The 21,054-nt window shown below is 35.1% G+C and overlaps 2 long non-coding RNA genes and 9 other non-coding genes across 16 annotated transcripts; 3 read left to right on the top strand and 8 right to left on the bottom strand.

Moving 5' to 3' along the window:
- Positions 1–2,504: 2,504 nt before the first annotated feature.
- Positions 2,505–2,607, bottom strand: LOC130807083 (U6 spliceosomal RNA). Its single transcript, XR_009040456.1, has one exon. It is a non-coding gene; the product is annotated as a U6 spliceosomal RNA (small nuclear RNA).
- LOC130806695 (uncharacterized) lies at positions 2,505–11,029 on the bottom strand. 5 transcript variants are annotated; one of them, XR_009040345.1, is made up of 7 exons: positions 10,856–11,025; positions 9,138–9,288; positions 8,531–8,760; positions 6,801–6,975; positions 5,817–5,967; positions 3,172–5,167; positions 2,505–3,086 (listed from the first exon to the last, which is right to left on the bottom strand). It is a non-coding gene; the product is annotated as an uncharacterized LOC130806695 (long non-coding RNA). The 5 variants fall into 5 exon arrangements; XR_009040347.1 differs by having other exon boundaries at positions 2,505–5,167; positions 9,138–9,449; positions 10,856–11,029; XR_009040344.1 differs by having other exon boundaries at positions 2,505–5,167; positions 10,856–11,029.
- LOC130807157 (U2 spliceosomal RNA) lies at positions 4,001–4,197 on the bottom strand. Its single transcript, XR_009040524.1, has one exon. It is a non-coding gene; the product is annotated as a U2 spliceosomal RNA (small nuclear RNA).
- On the top strand, positions 5,809–5,971 carry LOC130807103 (U1 spliceosomal RNA). The gene has a single exon (XR_009040475.1). It is a non-coding gene; the product is annotated as a U1 spliceosomal RNA (small nuclear RNA).
- On the bottom strand, positions 7,451–7,647 carry LOC130807165 (U2 spliceosomal RNA). The gene has a single exon (XR_009040532.1). It is a non-coding gene; the product is annotated as a U2 spliceosomal RNA (small nuclear RNA).
- Positions 9,130–9,292, top strand: LOC130807145 (U1 spliceosomal RNA). The gene has a single exon (XR_009040513.1). It is a non-coding gene; the product is annotated as a U1 spliceosomal RNA (small nuclear RNA).
- A 3,644-nt stretch (positions 11,030–14,673) lies between the features above and the next one.
- LOC130807082 (U6 spliceosomal RNA) lies at positions 14,674–14,776 on the bottom strand. Its single transcript, XR_009040455.1, has one exon. It is a non-coding gene; the product is annotated as a U6 spliceosomal RNA (small nuclear RNA).
- Positions 14,674–21,042, bottom strand: LOC130806694 (uncharacterized). 2 transcript variants are annotated; one of them, XR_009040343.1, is made up of 5 exons: positions 20,700–21,042; positions 18,970–19,144; positions 17,986–18,136; positions 15,341–17,336; positions 14,674–15,255 (listed from the first exon to the last, which is right to left on the bottom strand). It is a non-coding gene; the product is annotated as an uncharacterized LOC130806694 (long non-coding RNA). The 2 variants fall into 2 exon arrangements; XR_009040342.1 differs by having other exon boundaries at positions 14,674–17,336.
- On the bottom strand, positions 16,170–16,366 carry LOC130807156 (U2 spliceosomal RNA). The gene has a single exon (XR_009040523.1). It is a non-coding gene; the product is annotated as a U2 spliceosomal RNA (small nuclear RNA).
- Positions 17,978–18,140, top strand: LOC130807091 (U1 spliceosomal RNA). The gene has a single exon (XR_009040464.1). It is a non-coding gene; the product is annotated as a U1 spliceosomal RNA (small nuclear RNA).
- Positions 19,620–19,816, bottom strand: LOC130807164 (U2 spliceosomal RNA). Its single transcript, XR_009040531.1, has one exon. It is a non-coding gene; the product is annotated as a U2 spliceosomal RNA (small nuclear RNA).
- Positions 21,043–21,054: the final 12 nt, after the last annotated feature.

Genomic DNA, 21,054 nt, shown 5'->3' with positions numbered 1-21,054 from the left:
ATATAATAATGATTTACCACATACTAGTTCACAATTTGCGAAGTGTACTAAGCGTGTTTTTGGTGATCATTATTAGGTGGGAATGATAATGAAAAATTAGTATTATTTTAATAGAATTTTCTTTTTTTGACAATTTCAGTAAGTATGTTTGTTCTCTTTCAATCAACACAGTTTATTTACAATAATCATTCTAATGCATTATCATTTAGTGGTAATGATAATTTGTTCAAAAAATACTTATGATCAAAGGTCTACTGCAATGACATGAAATATTTGATGAAAATTTAAACTACAAGTCATTTTCATTAGCACCTTTTAATACCAAACTATATGGGTCGTAAAGTACTCTTCAATTAGCCTCATATCATAGTTTAGTCTAACCTATTAAATTTATCACATTTTTATTTTTTGTTATGATTTAATTTTTTTTTTATTCTCGTCCATATATTTAATTTAACTTTAGTCGCACTTACATATTTCTCTCAATCTCATAAAATATATACAATTTTACCACTTTTATTGATTTTCACTCCATTTGTACTTGTGATATTTCTTTCAAACAAAAAGAGCATTATTAAGAGTACTAATTTTCATTCATTTAATTACTTTTTGTATGAAATTTTTTTTATACACCAGCTGCATATCATTTGTGGAACCGTAGTTCACCAATGCATCATGCATGTCAAATGTTCATTCATTCCCAAAAAAAACCTCAAAAATAGTTGTAACGACCCGTTTGATTAGTGGTTTTGAATGGCATAATGGGAATGATTTATAGTGTAAAACTTCATTAAAAGTTCTATATCATTCCCATTGTAATGAAACTTTAACCACAAATTTGTCTTTTTGATTTTGCTACAATAAGATATAGTGAGAATGGAAAATGCTGATTTTTAGAGTAGTAAAGCTTCCCTAGCTGTCTTGTTCAAATTCGAATTTGAAAGAGTTTTCTAATTGTACTAGAACTTAGAGCACTCTACTCTCTCTGTACTCTCTAGTGTTAAAGTATATAATATATTCCGGGGCCTCAACCATCAACTTAAACTTTTGGTTGTGTTCATTGTTGTTATTGCTCTGTTTTCAGTTGGTTTCTTTGTATTTGCTTGTGATTGTTCTTCGCTAAATATCATAGCCCATTCACAACACTAGGTGATTTAAAGAATCAGTTGGTAAGTTGGCTAAATAAGAGAGATTTTGTGATTACTTTTGCATTGTTAGAAATTAATTCTTGTTTTCAGTTAAGGAAATGTGACAGTAATGCGTACTATCTATTAAGAACGATCTGCCATGTCCTTGTACACTTAAAGCAATTTATGATTTATTTTTTATCAATTAAGAAGTATATGACACGCCTAAGCTACATTTATCATGATTATTATAATATATTCAATCAGTCTCTGTTATTTTGCCAAAACACCCGTTGAACTTCCGAATCGACTTTTTATAGAGAGGGACCATTTCATTCAGTTTGCTTAGGGCTCATAAAATGCCAAAAACGACACTGATCCTTGGGACATTTTGATTAGAGATGCACGAAGGATCGAGGGTCCATTAACGGACCGAATTCAACCCTAAAATATGGGCCTTTAATATTTATTCTTTTTGCTTGAATTAAATTACACTACTAAGATAGATTGAGAAACGAGAAAATAAAAGGATACTTGAAAGCTCTTTTGGATTAGCAGGAAAAGATGTACAACTTGGACCTTGTAGCATCAAAAGTTACTTCATACACAATCAAGGACAATCACCTCATTGATCAGATTGGCAATGTTAGTAATTCTCAAAAACTCATGTCGCAACTTGGTCATTAACTCATCGCACAATTTCTCATTTTTCATCATCTTTACACCCTACGAACAAGTCTAGGTAAGTGATACTCAATCCATAAGTTGTGATACCAAAAGCGTTTGTGGCTCAATGGATAGAGCATCTGCATGTGGAGCGAAAGGTTTGAAATTCGACCCCTACTGGGCGCAGGTATCAGTTGGAGGATTTATTGACTCCACGCATCTCTTTACTCCCTTCTCGGGGGACCGGGTATGATTTATCTGCATTTTTCAGGAAAAAAAAACCCCATCCGAACCCTATCTTATGCGGGATACTAGGAGTATCATTTACCATTCTATTGTGAGAGACGGCCTTTCTGAGAGACGCATTAGAGAAGTGGGCTTCTTATTTTGAGATCGTCTCTTACAGAGATGGTCTCTCACAAGAGTAGCTAAGGTTGTGCGCATTGGGCCTCATTACAGAAGTGGCATGGAATTTCTATCGTAGTCACTTTTTTGGTTATTGGAAAACTTGCTCTATAAAACTATTGGATAGAAAAACCTTACCAGAAGAAGACAAAAAGGACGCTTTAAATCGTGGAATATTGCAGAACGTTAATGGAGTATTTCAACTTGCGAATGAATTTGAATCAAATCTGCAAAAGGAAAAATAAAAAAACAGAATATGGAATAGGAAGGTGCAAAGGCAGTAGAATTTAGAGGTGAATTCGTTAAAAAAATTTGGACCATTTCTCGATTTGTGCGTGTCATCCTTGCGCAGGGGCCATGCTAATCTTCTCTGTATCGTTCCAATTTTATCAGATGTCTCCGAAGAGACAAGCATTTTCTAACCTTTGAACAATATAAAAACGGAAATTTATTCTTAAGCTATCGATGTGGGACAAAGTAGCTCATTAGTTGTTAACAAAGTACTGCTTATTTTTTACTGCTCCAAACAAGCAGATATCATATAGTTATTCTATATCTATATCTGTATCTTCAGACGGTAGTATTTGTAACTACTCCCAAGTAATCTCAGGATACAAAAGTCAAATCTTGTCTAGCTCTCCTTGCTTCACTCTTAACTTCTCAAACAGAATTCCAAATGATGATGTGACAACAGACTATTCTGTGATTTTCACATACTAATATTTATGCTATTCTCACAATGCAGACGTAAAACATGATATGCGATTGATTATGTATGAAGGGAAAATTGGCAGAAATACTCGCCTCTCCAGTATCCAAAACTCTTGCTTTTTAAAATATATTCAGCATCTGAAGCAACCAAGATCAGGTATTGTTCAACTGTTGGAGCTGTTTACAATAATTAAGTAAAACTCTCAAATATTGGTTGGAGTCTATCTACAACTTACGATCAAGAACATAAACAAGAACCAACCTTTTTTTGCATCTCCTCTCTGCAAAGGGTCACATATACAAGCAACTAGTCAACAACATAGACGCAACATCAAGAAAGATTGTAGATTAACAATCTGCTTGATTCACAGAATCAAAGCCCTTCTTCCCAAAAGACGGGGTCACATAGCATTCTGATTCAATCACGTCCTCATCGCCTTCTGGTTTCTCGTTCAACTTCACAGTTGTAAGAAATGTATACACATGCACTACCTTAAGATATCATGAGTGTCCACAATGTATCAAAGGCAAGTGAGTTATAAAGATGACGAGCTTCGTCCATTCCTAAAATCCCTTTGGTGGTTTCAATCCAAAGTAAAACTCATAATTTACTTCCACGACACTGACCAACACATATTGGTCATTACTTGTACAACAAGTATGTGTCCCTAACATTACCAATTTGAAGAGTATAGAACCAGAAATTTCTACTAATGACAGTTATTATTTCAAGCACCTTATTACAAAGCTACACTACAGCTTATTATGAAGCTACATGACAAGAGATTATGTGCAGTTCAATAAGCATACCAATTTTAAAGATCTGTTTATCATTGCACATGACAAGCACCTTATTATGAAGCTACATTACAGCTTAGGCCAATAAGCATACCAATTTTTAAATATATCTCACTAAATGATTCAACAGATATGTGTCAGTCATGAACCAGGTAATTTAATGAATGATTTGTATGGGGCGCCCTTGCACAGTGCAAGGACATATGCAACACCTAGAGGCCCCAATATAAAGCAATAATAGTGATGTTAAAGATTCCAATCTGATGTTAAAATTAAATATTTAGAATAGTTCGGAGGGGCGTGCCAGGCCCTTGCAGTAGTGCAACACATGGGCGACACCTGAAGGCCCCAATAGCAAGCTACTGTGGTGGACCTTCCCCCTTAAAAAATAAATTTAATATCATTGTGGGTCAATGACCCACGTATCAGATATTAAACTGATAAGAACAGATACTACACTTGATCTTAGCCAAAAGGCCGAGAAAGGTATGAGTATCAAAGCATTCATAAATCTCTTTTTATTTGTTTGCTTGCACTCAGATCACTGTTTCACATATGGTTTGGGATAAGAAAACACATTAAATCCTAATAGCAAGTAGACTCCACACTTCATGTTCGTTCAGGATGAGAACATAAGGCAGGATCAAAACATCAGAAGAAGTTGGAAGCCTTGAAACAAAGAAGGTTGAGAAATGAGAACAAAAAGGCGCTATGTCGCATATGAGGATAAAGATTGATAAATTGGGCTTTGTAACATGAACAGGTACTTCATACACAATCAAGGAAGCTTCTGAGTGACTAGGTCAGAAACGGGAATCACCTCATTGATTGGACCGGCAATGCTATATTCATAACACCTCCTTTACCTCAAAAGATAAACTATTGCATCTCGCCTAAATCCAAAACGTCATGCCTCATTAATAATCATCCTTTCACGAAGTCTAGGACGGAGGAGCGTACGTAATCCCGAAAAACGAGAAATAATACAATGTAAAAAGAACTTCTGGAACTCCGTTACTGCTTAAGGCTATATTAGAGATGGAAGAGCTAACCCCACTTCAAACACAAACAGGACTGCACAAAATACTTCTCTGAAGCTATTCAGATTTTGAGGCATCCAAGAAATTTCCTTGTTGGAGCTGTTTACAGTTTAAATTGGCCCTATGTGGCAAGATGTTATCCAATATCAATATTTCAAGATCAGGAACAAAATTAGCAGAAATACTCACCGCTCCAGTATCCAAAACTCTTGCCTTTTTAAAAAATATTCAGCATCTGAAGCATCCAAGAATTGGTATTGTTCAGCTTTTAAACTGTTGGAGCTGTTTACAGTACTGAGAAGAAATGTCGCACAACATCAGTTCAAGATGAAGCCCAACGCTCAAATGTTGCTTGGAGTCTATCTACAACCCATGATCATGTACATAAACGAGGATCAACCTTTTTTGTGCATCTCCTCTCTGCAAAGGGACATCGAATTTCTCAAAACAAATACCGGTTGAAGCATCATATTGTAGGGAAAGCAGCAGCCCATCCAACATTAGTGAAGTAATTTACAAAGACTTGGAATGACTGTTAAAGTATATATATAACATATCATGGGGCTTCAACCATCAGATTGAACTTTTGGTTGAGCTGGTTCCTTGACAATAACGCAGTCTAAGTAATAATAATAATACTCCCTTCCAATTCTTTTTACTTGTCCTATTTTTTCATTGGGTATGTTCACCTTACTTGTCCCGGTTCTATTTTAAGACCTATATTTATAGGTGGTCCTTTCATTTTCTTAATATTAAAAATACCCAATATTACACATAAGTCTACTATTTTAGGTGGTCCCCTCCAATTCTTAATATTAAAAACACCAAATATTGCACACGAGTCTACTATTTTAGGTGGTCCCTTATTTTCTTAATATTTGTGCCCAAACTAAATGGGACAACTAAATTGAATTGCAGGGAGTAATAAACTTTATCACTTTTCATGATCTGCAACACTAAATACAAAGGGTTGACACGTTGGATATTGTCCCACATTATCAAACAACCTAGTGCTCATGTGATATGACATAAATAAAAAGAAATGTTGGTTATTTAACAACTTACTTACCTGGACGGGGTCTATAAGTGATCAAATAGGCTTATGGCCTAGGTTGTTGACTTCCATTGCACTTTAAGGAGGGGCAGCAGCCTAAGATCTCCTCAAATGGGAGAGTCTACGTCATAATTTGTGGTAGTGGGGGCCTGCGTTCGCGCGGCCTCTGTCCAAACAATAATTGAAATTTTAGGAAATCAACGGTTGGGAATAGGGTGGTACAGTGACAACCTATAGCACATAGATCTTACAACACAAAAAGGTCATTCAAATCCAACCCTATTCCATGACTTGATCCGCATCAGTCCAAAAGCTCAAATGTACGATTCGACCCAAAACTAAGTTAGCAAAAAATGTACTTATTTGGTAAATATATGCTTACATTACTGGAGACAAAATCAAAATGGTTCTTAACCTCCTCACAATGGTTGGTATAATACTTCAAAGCTGCAGAGAAAAATCAAAATGGTTCTTAACCTCCTCAAAGACTGTTTCTTCTCCTTACACCTCAATACATCAATACTCATGATACATCACACCAATGATCAATTATTGTGTCACAACTAACACAACTAAAATTGATATTTCACAACACACATCCTAAAATACATTTAAAAGGTTAATGACTCTGGCAAAACATTTTAGGCATTTATCCTTTTTCTTAAATACATCACAAATTTAGACTCGTACTCTCATATAAAGACACATCAAAAGTTTAAGAATCGGAAGAGCATAGTACAGGTATTTTCAAGGAGCTTCCAACAAATTAAGTTCAATTTTTTCATCAGGACAGAAACAAATATTTACAAAACATGGGAAAAGCTTGCAACCATGAAAAAACAGAAAAATAGCTGTCAATAGGAGAAAAGTACTAAGAATGGGACCACAAACAAAAATAAATGTTGACGGCATATTTCTCAATAATTCAAGCTATAAAAACGCTTTTTGGTATTTTCTTTTGGAGGCTTGGCAAGGAAGTCAAATAGGTGGATCTGTTACCTAATGTTTCTGTTTTACATTGCAGAAATCGGTTCCTTTCTTCTGGTATGGTGGTATCACTTTTACACGTACAGTATCAGCATAAAGTATACTCATCTGCTCTCTCAATATTCTCCTGATCTCCTCAGAAGGTCTCAATGTCACACGCCTTCTGGTTTCTCGTTCAGCTTCACATCTGTAAGAAATGTATACACATGCACCAACCTTAAGATATCAGGCATGACCACAATATATCAAAGGCAAGTGAGTTACAAAGATGATTGCATTCCTCAAATCCCTTCAACGGTTTCAATCCAAAGTAAAACTCATAAGAGTATTCACTTCGACGACATTGACTAACATTAATTGAAAAACTCATTGGAGTCTGTGAGATGCAAAAACACAAGCCTGATATTCATGTGTCCATAACGTATTCAATTTGATGAGTACACAACCAGAAGTTACAACAAATAATAGTTATTTTTTCTAGCAAACCAAGAGATTATGTGTAGTTCAACTCCCACAACTATTAACAAATTGATGGACATACATAAAGATGGTCTGTGTCATTGCACATTACATGCACCTTGTCCTTAAAATTAGGCAAATAAACAAACAAATTATTATTAAACGTACAAAATAAAATGCCAGGAAATTTGATGAATGATTTGTAGGGGCATGCCAGGCCCTTGCAATAGTGCAACGCATGGGCGACACTTGAAGGCCCCAATAGCAAGCTACTGCGGTGGACCTTCCCCCTTAAAAAATAAATTTAATATCATTGTGGGTCAATGACCCACGTATCAGATATTAAACTGATAAGAACAGATACTACACTTGATCTTAGCCAAAAGGCCGAGAAAGGTATGAATATCAATGCATTCATAAATCTCTTTTTATTTGTTTGCTTGCACTCGGATCACTGTTTCCCATATAGTGTGGGATAAGAAAAACACATGAAATCCTAACAGTAATGTTTGACTTTTGATCCAATTAAATGTTTGATCTGCTTAAAATCGGGTCATAAGCTTTAGAGAAATAACAATGATGTAGCTTATGAAGTGTAAGCAGTTTTGTAATATTGTGACTCGATCTAAGACAATTATACAAGTTGGATAATATCTAAAAAATGAAAATTGTTGCTAATTCATCGAAGGATACAAGTAGATGGGAATGTCATTCAAAATAGAGAGCCGAGGTTGGTAGGGAAAAGGTTACCTAACGCAAAGCCAATGCACATTTCATTCAGGCCTCTTACCATTAGAAGAGACGGCAATAAAGGATGGCGATCTCAAGCACTTCTAGGGGTGTTTGGCACAAGGGAATAGGACTTGTGAGACCTTAATATGAGACTCTTAAAATGAGACTTTTAAGATAAAAGTCTTATCCCTTGTTTGTCATGTTAGGGATTAGATGAAAGATATAAGAATGAAAGTCTCAACTAAAATACCACCCTCCCCCAAAGACATTTTTCTTGGGGTCTTTTTCATTTTTTTATCTCATTCCCTTTAAACAAACAAAGACTTGGATTTTTTTTAGCCCAATGTCCCATTCCCAGGATACAAAGTCAAATCTTGTCTATCTCTCCTCGCTTCACTCTTAACTTCTCAAACAGAATTCCAAATGATGATGTGAAAACAGACTATTCTGTGATTTTCACATACTCATATTTATGCTACTTGCAAAATGCAGACATAAAACATGATATGCGATTGATTATGTATGAAGGGAAAATTCGCGGAAATATTCACCTTCCAGTATCCAAAACTCTTGCCTTTTTAAAAAATATTCAGCCTCTGAAGCATCCAACAATTGGTATTGTTCAGCTTTTAAACTGTTGGAGCTGTTTACAGTACTGAGAAGAAACGTCGCACAACATCAGTTCAAGATGAAGAACAACGCTCAGTTGTTGCTTGGAGTCTATCTACAACCCATGATCATGTACATAAACGAGGATGAACCTTTTTTTGTGCATCTCCCTCTGCAAAGGGACATTGAATTTCTCAAAGCAAATATCAGTTGAAGCATCGTATTGTAGGGAAAGCAGTAGCCCATCCAACATTAGTGAAGCAATAACTGTTAGAGTATATAATATCGTGGGCCCTCAACCATCAGCTTAAGCTTTTGGTTTAGTTGATTTCTTGACAATAATGCAGGCTAAGTAGTAATAGTAATAATAATAATAATAATAATAATAATAATAATAATAAACTTGATCACTTTTCATGATCTGTACTCTGCAGCACTAAATACAAAGGGTTGACACGTTGGATATTGTCCCACATTATCAAACAACCTAGTACTCATGTGATATGACATAAATAAAAAGAAATGTTGGTTATTTAACAATTTACTTACCTGGATGGGGTCTATAAGTGATCAAATAGGCTTATGGCCTAGGTTGTTGACTTCCATTGCACTTTAAGGAGGAGCAGCAGCCTAAGATCTCCCCAAATGGGAGAGTCTACGTCATAATTTGTGATAGTGGGGGCCTGCGTACGCGCGGCCTCTGTCCAAACAATACTTGAAATTTTTAGGGGGTCTATGATATTTTAGAAGAAAAGCATCCAAGTTCTCACACAAAATTAAGCTATTTCTGGGATGAGGATCTTCTGTATCAAAGTTAACCACTTTCTCCACCAACATATGGCATCAAAGCAGCAACTATCCCTAAAGTGACCCAAGAAACAACTCGACTTTAAATCATATTCAATATTGGATCAGATAATTAGTAGACTCCGCACACGACATTATCAGTTCAAGATGAAGCACAACAATCAAATATAGCTTGGTGTCTATAACACGCAATCATACACGTAAATGAGATAGAGTGGATTCTTTAGCCAACAATAACACGAATATTGCGAAGGTTAAAGATACACCATTTTGTGCATCTTTCTGTAGAGGGGCATTTAATCTTTCAAAATGAATCTCAAGCTAGTAGACAAGTCGCGATGAGGAAATTTCGAAGAGCTTGTGCCAGCTTACAATACAAAAATCCAACACAAAATTAAAGTCATATTTCCAAAAGTGAGGATCTTCTACTTCAATCAACACAAGTTGGGCATTCAACCCAATCTAAAAACGACTCGACTAGTTTGAAAGAATGAACTCACTAACTCATGGAATACATATACAATGACGCCAAGGTCCAAATAAGAGGTGTTCAAAGGGCTTGATAAGGGCCGGATCGGGTTCAAACAAAGATGGACCTGGGTTGCATTGGGCCTTGTAAAATGAAAATGGGTTGAAAATGGACTGGGCTTTAAAACCCAGCCCAATCCGACCCGACCCGTTTTTATTTCTAGCTTTCATTCTTGCGAAGTTACAGATTTTCCATTTTCAGGGTACAAATTTTCATATCTTAGACTTCATTGATGAAATTTCGTATTTTTATTTAGTTTTTCAAAACTTAGGGTTTAAATGTTCGTTCTCCATTTTTAACAAATCGATTCACTGCGTTTCTAATTCTAAGCGTTAATTTAAGCCGTCCGGACAAATCTTAGACGGATATGGAGTGGGGTAGGCGGATATGAGAAATTTAAACCCTCGAACCCATCATTTATGGCCTACCCACTACTCGTAGTGATCAAAACTTTCATATTCATACCCACCAAACTTATTCTCATACTCCTAGAAAATCTTACACAAACGACCGGATGTAGAGCGGGATGATCGACTATCAGAAAAGCCCTCAAACCCAGTACCCACCGAAAATCCTAGCCTCAACGACGATGATGCGTCTTAAATCCTAAAGAAAACCAGAAATTGTTTCTCGAAATAAGTAAAACAATGATTAAATATTAAAAAACAAAGAAAAAAGGTAAAACAATGATGAACAAAAAAATACTACTACATATGAAACAATGATGCCATTAAACAATAAGCACAATCATAAACAATAAGCACAACCAACATGCAGCAGTAAAATGATCTTACTAAGACAGACGTCAACCCAGAAAACAACAAAATTGAATTCTTTTCAAGTTTTAACCCAGTAAATTTAAAAAAAAAAAAAAAAAAAAAAAAAAAAAAAAAAAAAGCGAAATAATAGGGGATTAAATGCGGTGGCTTACCTAGCAAGATTTGGATATTCATGCTTTCACCATTTGATGAAATTTCTTTGAAGTTAGAAAGATTTTGGAATTTCAATTTTTCGAATGGGTATTTTACTTTTGGAGTTTTGAGGATGACCTGCTTTTTGCATGAGGCAGAGGCAGAGCACTCCAAACGGCAGGGATTTTTTTGGTGGGAATAATTTACCGCCTACCGGCTTGCAAATTAATATAACTAACGAAATATTACCCAGAATAATTTAATTTATTCGTGATTTTCCTACAATAATTTCATTTACCACCTATCGGCTTGCAAATTAATATAACTAATAGAAATTTTTTAAAATAATTCAATGGTTAGGTATGTTTTATTTTAAGTATCACATTTTCTTCGAACAATAATATATTTTTATGTATTATCATTAAAAAATAAATAGTAAGTGATAATGAAAGTTTGTGAAAAAAAAATTTTCAATTTTATCATCAAAGTGTTATTATCATGAGAATCACATTTTACTTTTAAGGGAACTTTATTGTTTAAACTACCGGTCATTCACATTATCACATTTTAATACCAACGACCAAAGAAAATTTAAAGTAAATAAGCATTTTTTCCAAAATAAATTCATAAATAAGTTTTGGCTAAACTTACATCTCAAAAATAAGCGCCTCTAGCCCAATGATAAGGGTCAGAGGTTCTTCACAGTTACTAACAGCGGACGATTACTTAAGTTGAGTCAAAGGAAATCAACTCATTAATCGTCCGCTCAACTGGCGATTACTAAGCTGATTTTCTTTGACTTAGCTTAAGTAACTGCTCGCTGTTAACAGCTGGCCAATTGAAATCCATTTTACTTTTTTTTTCTTTGAATGAATCTTCCATTGTGTTTTCCATAATTAAATATACTATAACTCTCTCCATATATATATAAAATATGGAATATATATAACAATTCAATGCATACAAAATATATATATAATAATGGAATATATATAACAATTCAATGAATGCAAAATATTATTTACAATTCAATATGTACAAAATGTTCATAATAACTTTTCACTCCTCGTCTACTCTATCTAAATGTGTTGGCCTAGTTCGCCTCTTATGATGTGGTCATTGATGCGTAATAATGGAACATGTTTAACAATTCAATGTATGCAAAATATTATTTACAATTCAATATATACTAAATCTCAGAATCTCGTTTGGGTGTGGTTATTGATGCTAAATAAAAAACGCTTTTTACCATTTTCATAACTTTTTTTTTTCAATTATCATATTTTTGCACAAAATTTATTTCAATGCATTATTATTATTTAAAAGGACGGTTTATATAATAATGATTTACCACATACTAGTTCACAATTTGCGAAGTGTACTAAGCGTGTTTTTGGTGATCATTATTAGGTGGGAATGATAATGAAAAATTAGTATTATTTTAATAGAATTTTCTTTTTTTGACAATTTCAGTAAGTATGTTTGTTCTCTTTCAATCAACACAGTTTATTTACAATAATCATTCTAATGCATTATCATTTAGTGGTAATGATAATTTGTTCAAAAAATACTTATGATCAAAGGTCTACTGCAATGACATGAAATATTTGATGAAAATTTAAACTACAAGTCATTTTCATTAGCACCTTTTAATACCAAACTATATGGGTCGTAAAGTACTCTTCAATTAGCCTCATATCATAGTTTAGTCTAACCTATTAAATTTATCACATTTTTATTTTTTGTTATGATTTAATTTTTTTTTTATTCTCGTCCATATATTTAATTTAACTTTAGTCGCACTTACATATTTCTCTCAATCTCATAAAATATATACAATTTTACCACTTTTATTGATTTTCACTCCATTTGTACTTGTGATATTTCTTTCAAACAAAAAGAGCATTATTAAGAGTACTAATTTTCATTCATTTAATTACTTTTTGTATGAAATTTTTTTTATACACCAGCTGCATATCATTTGTGGAACCGTAGTTCACCAATGCATCATGCATGTCAAATGTTCATTCATTCCCAAAAAAAACCTCAAAAATAGTTGTAACGACCCGTTTGATTAGTGGTTTTGAATGGCATAATGGGAATGATTTATAGTGTAAAACTTCATTAAAAGTTCTATATCATTCCCATTGTAATGAAACTTTAACCACAAATTTGTCTTTTTGATTTTGCTACAATAAGATATAGTGAGAATGGAAAATGCTGATTTTTAGAGTAGTAAAGCTTCCCTAGCTGTCTTGTTCAAATTCGAATTTGAAAGAGTTTTCTAATTGTACTAGAACTTAGAGCACTCTACTCTCTCTGTACTCTCTAGTGTTAAAGTATATAATATATTCCGGGGCCTCAACCATCAACTTAAACTTTTGGTTGTGTTCATTGTTGTTATTGCTCTGTTTTCAGTTGGTTTCTTTGTATTTGCTTGTGATTGTTCTTCGCTAAATATCATAGCCCATTCACAACACTAGGTGATTTAAAGAATCAGTTGGTAAGTTGGCTAAATAAGAGAGATTTTGTGATTACTTTTGCATTGTTAGAAATTAATTCTTGTTTTCAGTTAAGGAAATGTGACAGTAATGCGTACTATCTATTAAGAACGATCTGCCATGTCCTTGTACACTTAAAGCAATTTATGATTTATTTTTTATCAATTAAGAAGTATATGACACGCCTAAGCTACATTTATCATGATTATTATAATATATTCAATCAGTCTCTGTTATTTTGCCAAAACACCCGTTGAACTTCCGAATCGACTTTTTATAGAGAGGGACCATTTCATTCAGTTTGCTTAGGGCTCATAAAATGCCAAAAACGACACTGATCCTTGGGACATTTTGATTAGAGATGCACGAAGGATCGAGGGTCCATTAACGGACCGAATTCAACCCTAAAATATGGGCCTTTAATATTTATTCTTTTTGCTTGAATTAAATTACACTACTAAGATAGATTGAGAAACGAGAAAATAAAAGGATACTTGAAAGCTCTTTTGGATTAGCAGGAAAAGATGTACAACTTGGACCTTGTAGCATCAAAAGTTACTTCATACACAATCAAGGACAATCACCTCATTGATCAGATTGGCAATGTTAGTAATTCTCAAAAACTCATGTCGCAACTTGGTCATTAACTCATCGCACAATTTCTCATTTTTCATCATCTTTACACCCTACGAACAAGTCTAGGTAAGTGATACTCAATCCATAAGTTGTGATACCAAAAGCGTTTGTGGCTCAATGGATAGAGCATCTGCATGTGGAGCGAAAGGTTTGAAATTCGACCCCTACTGGGCGCAGGTATCAGTTGGAGGATTTATTGACTCCACGCATCTCTTTACTCCCTTCTCGGGGGACCGGGTATGATTTATCTGCATTTTTCAGGAAAAAAAAACCCCATCCGAACCCTATCTTATGCGGGATACTAGGAGTATCATTTACCATTCTATTGTGAGAGACGGCCTTTCTGAGAGACGCATTAGAGAAGTGGGCTTCTTATTTTGAGATCGTCTCTTACAGAGATGGTCTCTCACAAGAGTAGCTAAGGTTGTGCGCATTGGGCCTCATTACAGAAGTGGCATGGAATTTCTATCGTAGTCACTTTTTTGGTTATTGGAAAACTTGCTCTATAAAACTATTGGATAGAAAAACCTTACCAGAAGAAGACAAAAAGGACGCTTTAAATCGTGGAATATTGCAGAACGTTAATGGAGTATTTCAACTTGCGAATGAATTTGAATCAAATCTGCAAAAGGAAAAATAAAAAAACAGAATATGGAATAGGAAGGTGCAAAGGCAGTAGAATTTAGAGGTGAATTCGTTAAAAAAATTTGGACCATTTCTCGATTTGTGCGTGTCATCCTTGCGCAGGGGCCATGCTAATCTTCTCTGTATCGTTCCAATTTTATCAGATGTCTCCGAAGAGACAAGCATTTTCTAACCTTTGAACAATATAAAAACGGAAATTTATTCTTAAGCTATCGATGTGGGACAAAGTAGCTCATTAGTTGTTAACAAAGTACTGCTTATTTTTTACTGCTCCAAACAAGCAGATATCATATAGTTATTCTATATCTATATCTGTATCTTCAGACGGTAGTATTTGTAACTACTCCCAAGTAATCTCAGGATACAAAAGTCAAATCTTGTCTAGCTCTCCTTGCTTCACTCTTAACTTCTCAAACAGAATTCCAAATGATGATGTGACAACAGACTATTCTGTGATTTTCACATACTAATATTTATGCTATTCTCACAATGCAGACGTAAAACATGATATGCGATTGATTATGTATGAAGGGAAAATTGGCAGAAATACTCGCCTCTCCAGTATCCAAAACTCTTGCTTTTTAAAATATATTCAGCATCTGAAGCAACCAAGATCAGGTATTGTTCAACTGTTGGAGCTGTTTACAATAATTAAGTAAAACTCTCAAATATTGGTTGGAGTCTATCTACAACTTACGATCAAGAACATAAACAAGAACCAACCTTTTTTTGCATCTCCTCTCTGCAAAGGGTCACATATACAAGCAACTAGTCAACAACATAGACGCAACATCAAGAAAGATTGTAGATTAACAATCTGCTTGATTCACAGAATCAAAGCCCTTCTTCCCAAAAGACGGGGTCACATAGCATTCTGATTCAATCACGTCCTCATCGCCTTCTGGTTTCTCGTTCAACTTCACAGTTGTAAGAAATGTATACACATGCACTACCTTAAGATATCATGAGTGTCCACAATGTATCAAAGGCAAGTGAGTTATAAAGATGACGAGCTTCGTCCATTCCTAAAATCCCTTTGGTGGTTTCAATCCAAAGTAAAACTCATAATTTACTTCCACGACACTGACCAACACATATTGGTCATTACTTGTACAACAAGTATGTGTCCCTAACATTACCAATTTGAAGAGTATAGAACCAGAAATTTCTACTAATGACAGTTATTATTTCAAGCACCTTATTACAAAGCTACACTACAGCTTATTATGAAGCTACATGACAAGAGATTATGTGCAGTTCAATAAGCATACCAATTTTAAAGATCTGTTTATCATTGCACATGACAAGCACCTTATTATGAAGCTACATTACAGCTTAGGCCAATAAGCATACCAATTTTTAAATATATCTCACTAAATGATTCAACAGATATGTGTCAGTCATGAACCAGGTAATTTAATGAATGATTTGTATGGGGCGCCCTTGCACAGTGCAAGGACATATGCAACACCTAGAGGCCCCAATATAAAGCAATAATAGTGATGTTAAAGATTCCAATCTGATGTTAAAATTAAATATTTAGAATAGTTCGGAGGGGCGTGCCAGGCCCTTGCAGTAGTGCAACACATGGGCGACACCTGAAGGCCCCAATAGCAAGCTACTGTGGTGGACCTTCCCCCTTAAAAAATAAATTTAATATCATTGTGGGTCAATGACCCACGTATCAGATATTAAACTGATAAGAACAGATACTACACTTGATCTTAGCCAAAAGGCCGAGAAAGGTATGAGTATCAAAGCATTCATAAATCTCTTTTTATTTGTTTGCTTGCACTCAGATCACTGTTTCACATATGGTTTGGGATAAGAAAACACATTAAATCCTAATAGCAAGTAGACTCCACACTTCATGTTCGTTCAGGATGAGAACATAAGGCAGGATCAAAACATCAGAAGAAGTTGGAAGCCTTGAAACAAAGAAGGTTGAGAAATGAGAACAAAAAGGCGCTATGTCGCATATGAGGATAAAGATTGATAAATTGGGCTTTGTAACATGAACAGGTACTTCATACACAATCAAGGAAGCTTCTGAGTGACTAGGTCAGAAACGGGAATCACCTCATTGATTGGACCGGCAATGCTATATTCATAACACCTCCTTTACCTCAAAAGATAAACTATTGCATCTCGCCTAAATCCAAAACGTCATGCCTCATTAATAATCATCCTTTCACGAAGTCTAGGACGGAGGAGCGTACGTAATCCCGAAAAACGAGAAATAATACAATGTAAAAAGAACTTCTGGAACTCCGTTACTGCTTAAGGCTATATTAGAGATGGAAGAGCTAACCCCACTTCAAACACAAACAGGACTGCACAAAATACTTCTCTGAAGCTATTCAGATTTTGAGGCATCCAAGAAATTTCCTTGTTGGAGCTGTTTACAGTTTAAATTGGCCCTATGTGGCAAGATGTTATCCAATATCAATATTTCAAGATCAGGAACAAAATTAGCAGAAATACTCACCGCTCCAGTATCCAAAACTCTTGCCTTTTTAAAAAATATTCAGCATCTGAAGCATCCAAGAATTGGTATTGTTCAGCTTTTAAACTGTTGGAGCTGTTTACAGTACTGAGAAGAAATGTCGCACAACATCAGTTCAAGATGAAGCCCAACGCTCAAATGTTGCTTGGAGTCTATCTACAACCCATGATCATGTACATAAACGAGGATCAACCTTTTTTGTGCATCTCCTCTCTGCAAAGGGACATCGAATTTCTCAAAACAAATACCGGTTGAAGCATCATATTGTAGGGAAAGCAGCAGCCCATCCAACATTAGTGAAGTAATTTACAAAGACTTGGAATGACTGTTAAAGTATATATATAACATATCATGGGGCTTCAACCATCAGATTGAACTTTTGGTTGAGCTGGTTCCTTGACAATAACGCAGTCTAAGTAATAATAATAATACTCCCTTCCAATTCTTTTTACTTGTCCTATTTTTTCATTGGGTATGTTCACCTTACTTGTCCCGGTTCTATTTTAAGACCTATATTTATAGGTGGTCCTTTCATTTTCTTAATATTAAAAATACCCAATATTACACATAAGTCTACTATTTTAGGTGGTCCCCTCCAATTCTTAATATTAAAAACACCAAATATTGCACACGAGTCTACTATTTTAGGTGGTCCCTTATTTTCTTAATATTTGTGCCCAAACTAAATGGGACAACTAAATTGAATTGCAGGGAGTAATAAACTTTATCACTTTTCATGATCTGCAACACTAAATACAAAGGGTTGACACGTTGGATATTGTCCCACATTATCAAACAACCTAGTGCTCATGTGATATGACATAAATAAAAAGAAATGTTGGTTATTTAACAACTTACTTACCTGGACGGGGTCTATAAGTGATCAAATAGGCTTATGGCCTAGGTTGTTGACTTCCATTGCACTTTAAGGAGGGGCAGCAGCCTAAGATCTCCTCAAATGGGAGAGTCTACGTCATAATTTGTGGTAGTGGGGGCCTGCGTTCGCGCGGCCTCTGTCCAAACAATAATTGAAATTTTAGGAAATCAACGGTTGGGAATAGGGTGGTACAGTGACAACCTATAGCACATAGATCTTACAACACAAAAAGGTCATTCAAATCCAACCCTATTCCATGACTTGATCCGCATCAGTCCAAAAGCTCAAATGTACGATTCGACCCAAAACTAAGTTAGCAAAAAATGTACTTATTTGGTAAATATATGCTTACATTACTGGAGACAAAATCAAAATGGTTCTTAACCTCCTCACAATGGTTGGTATAATACTTCAAAGCTGCAGAGAAAAATCAAAATGGTTCTTAACCTCCTCAAAGACTGTTTCTTCTCCTTACACCTCAATACATCAATACTCATGATACATCACACCAATGATCAATTATTGTGTCACAACTAACACAACTAAAATTGATATTTCACAACACACATCCTAAAATACATTTAAAAGGTTAATGACTCTGGCAAAACATTTTAGGCATTTATCCTTTTTCTTAAATACATCACAAATTTAGACTCGTACTCTCATATAAAGACACATCAAAAGTTTAAGAATCGGAAGAGCATAGTACAGGTATTTTCAAGGAGCTTCCAACAAATTAAGTTCAATTTTTTCATCAGGACAGAAACAAATATTTACAAAACATGGGAAAAGCTTGCAACCATGAAAAAACAGAAAAATAGCTGTCAATAGGAGAAAAGTACTAAGAATGGGACCACAAACAAAAATAAATGTTGACGGCATATTTCTCAATAATTCAAGCTATAAAAACGCTTTTTGGTATTTTCTTTTGGAGGCTTGGCAAGGAAGTCAAATAGGTGGATCTGTTACCTAATGTTTCTGTTTTACATTGCAGAAATCGGTTCCTTTCTTCTGGTATGGTGGTATCACTTTTACACGTACAGTATCAGCATAAAGTATACTCATCTGCTCTCTCAATATTCTCCTGATCTCCTCAGAAGGTCTCAATGTCACACGCCTTCTGGTTTCTCGTTCAGCTTCACATCTGTAAGAAATGTATACACATGCACCAACCTTAAGATATCAGGCATGACCACAATATATCAAAGGCAAGTGAGTTACAAAGATGATTGCATTCCTCAAATCCCTTCAACGGTTTCAATCCAAAGTAAAACTCATAAGAGTATTCACTTCGACGACATTGACTAACATTAATTGAAAAACTCATTGGAGTCTGTGAGATGCAAAAACACAAGCCTGATATTCATGTGTCCATAACGTATTCAATTTGATGAGTACACAACCAGAAGTTACAACAAATAATAGTTATTTTTTCTAGCAAACCAAGAGATTATGTGTAGTTCAACTCCCACAACTATTAACAAATTGATGGACATACATAAAGATGGTCTGTGTCATTGCACATTACATGCACCTTGTCCTTAAAATTAGGCAAATAAACAAACAAATTATTATTAAACGTACAAAATAAAATGCCAGGAAATTTGATGAATGATTTGTAGGGGCATGCCAGGCCCTTGCAATAGTGCAACGCATGGGCGACACTTGAAGGCCCCAATAGCAAGCTACTGCGGTGGACCTTCCCCCTTAAAAAATAAATTTAATATCATTGTGGGTCAATGACCCACGTATCAGATATTAAACTGATAAGAACAGATACTACACTTGATCTTAGCCAAAAGGCCGAGAAAGGTATGAATATCAATGCATTCATAAATCTCTTTTTATTTGTTTGCTTGCACTCGGATCACTGTTTCCCATATAGTGTGGGATAAGAAAAACACATGAAATCCTAACAGTAATGTTTGACTTTTGATCCAATTAAATGTTTGATCTGCTTAAAATCGGGTCATAAGCTTTAGAGAAATAACAATGATGTAGCTTATGAAGTGTAAGCAGTTTTGTAATATTGTGACTCGATCTAAGACAATTATACAAGTTGGATAATATCTAAAAAATGAAAATTGTTGCTAATTCATCGAAGGATACAAGTAGATGGGAATGTCATTCAAAATAGAGAGCCGAGGTTGGTAGGGAAAAGGTTACCTAACGCAAAGCCAATGCACATTTCATTCAGGCCTCTTACCATTAGAAGAGACGGCAATAAAGGATGGCGATCTCAAGCACTTCTAGGGGTGTTTGGCACAAGGGAATAGGACTTGTGAGACCTTAATATGAGACTCTTAAAATGAGACTTTTAAGATAAAAGTCTTATCCCTTGTTTGTCATGTTAGGGATTAGATGAAAGATATAAGAATGAAAGTCTCAACTAAAATACCACCCTCCCCCAAAGACATTTTTCTTGGGGTCTTTTTCATTTTTTTATCTCATTCCCTTTAAACAAACAAAGACTTGGATTTTTTTTAGCCCAATGTCCCATTCCCAGGATACAAAGTCAAATCTTGTCTATCTCTCCTCGCTTCACTCTTAACTTCTCAAACAGAATTCCAAATGATGATGTGAAAACAGACTATTCTGTGATTTTCACATACTCATATTTATGCTACTTGCAAAATGCAGACATAAAACATGATATGCGATTGATTATGTATGAAGGGAAAATTCGCGGAAATATTCACCTTCCAGTATCCAAAACTCTTGCCTTTTTAAAAAATATTCAGCCTCTGAAGCATCCAACAATTGGTATTGTTCAGCTTTTAAACTGTTGGAGCTGTTTACAGTACTGAGAAGAAACGTCGCACAACATCAGTTCAAGATGAAGAACAACGCTCAGTTGTTGCTTGGAGTCTATCTACAACCCATGATCATGTACATAAACGAGGATGAACCTTTTTTTGTGCATCTCCCTCTGCAAAGGGACATTGAATTTCTCAAAGCAAATATCAGTTGAAGCATCGTATTGTAGGGAAAGCAGTAGCCCATCCAACATTAGTGAAGCAATAACTGTTAGAGTATATAATATCGTGGGCCCTC

Source organism: Amaranthus tricolor, chromosome 2 (genome assembly GCF_026212465.1).
Source record: "Amaranthus tricolor cultivar Red isolate AtriRed21 chromosome 2, ASM2621246v1, whole genome shotgun sequence".
NCBI classification, from domain to species: Eukaryota; Viridiplantae; Streptophyta; class Magnoliopsida; order Caryophyllales; family Amaranthaceae; genus Amaranthus; species Amaranthus tricolor.
This window is presented reverse-complemented; position numbering and strand designations above follow the sequence as displayed.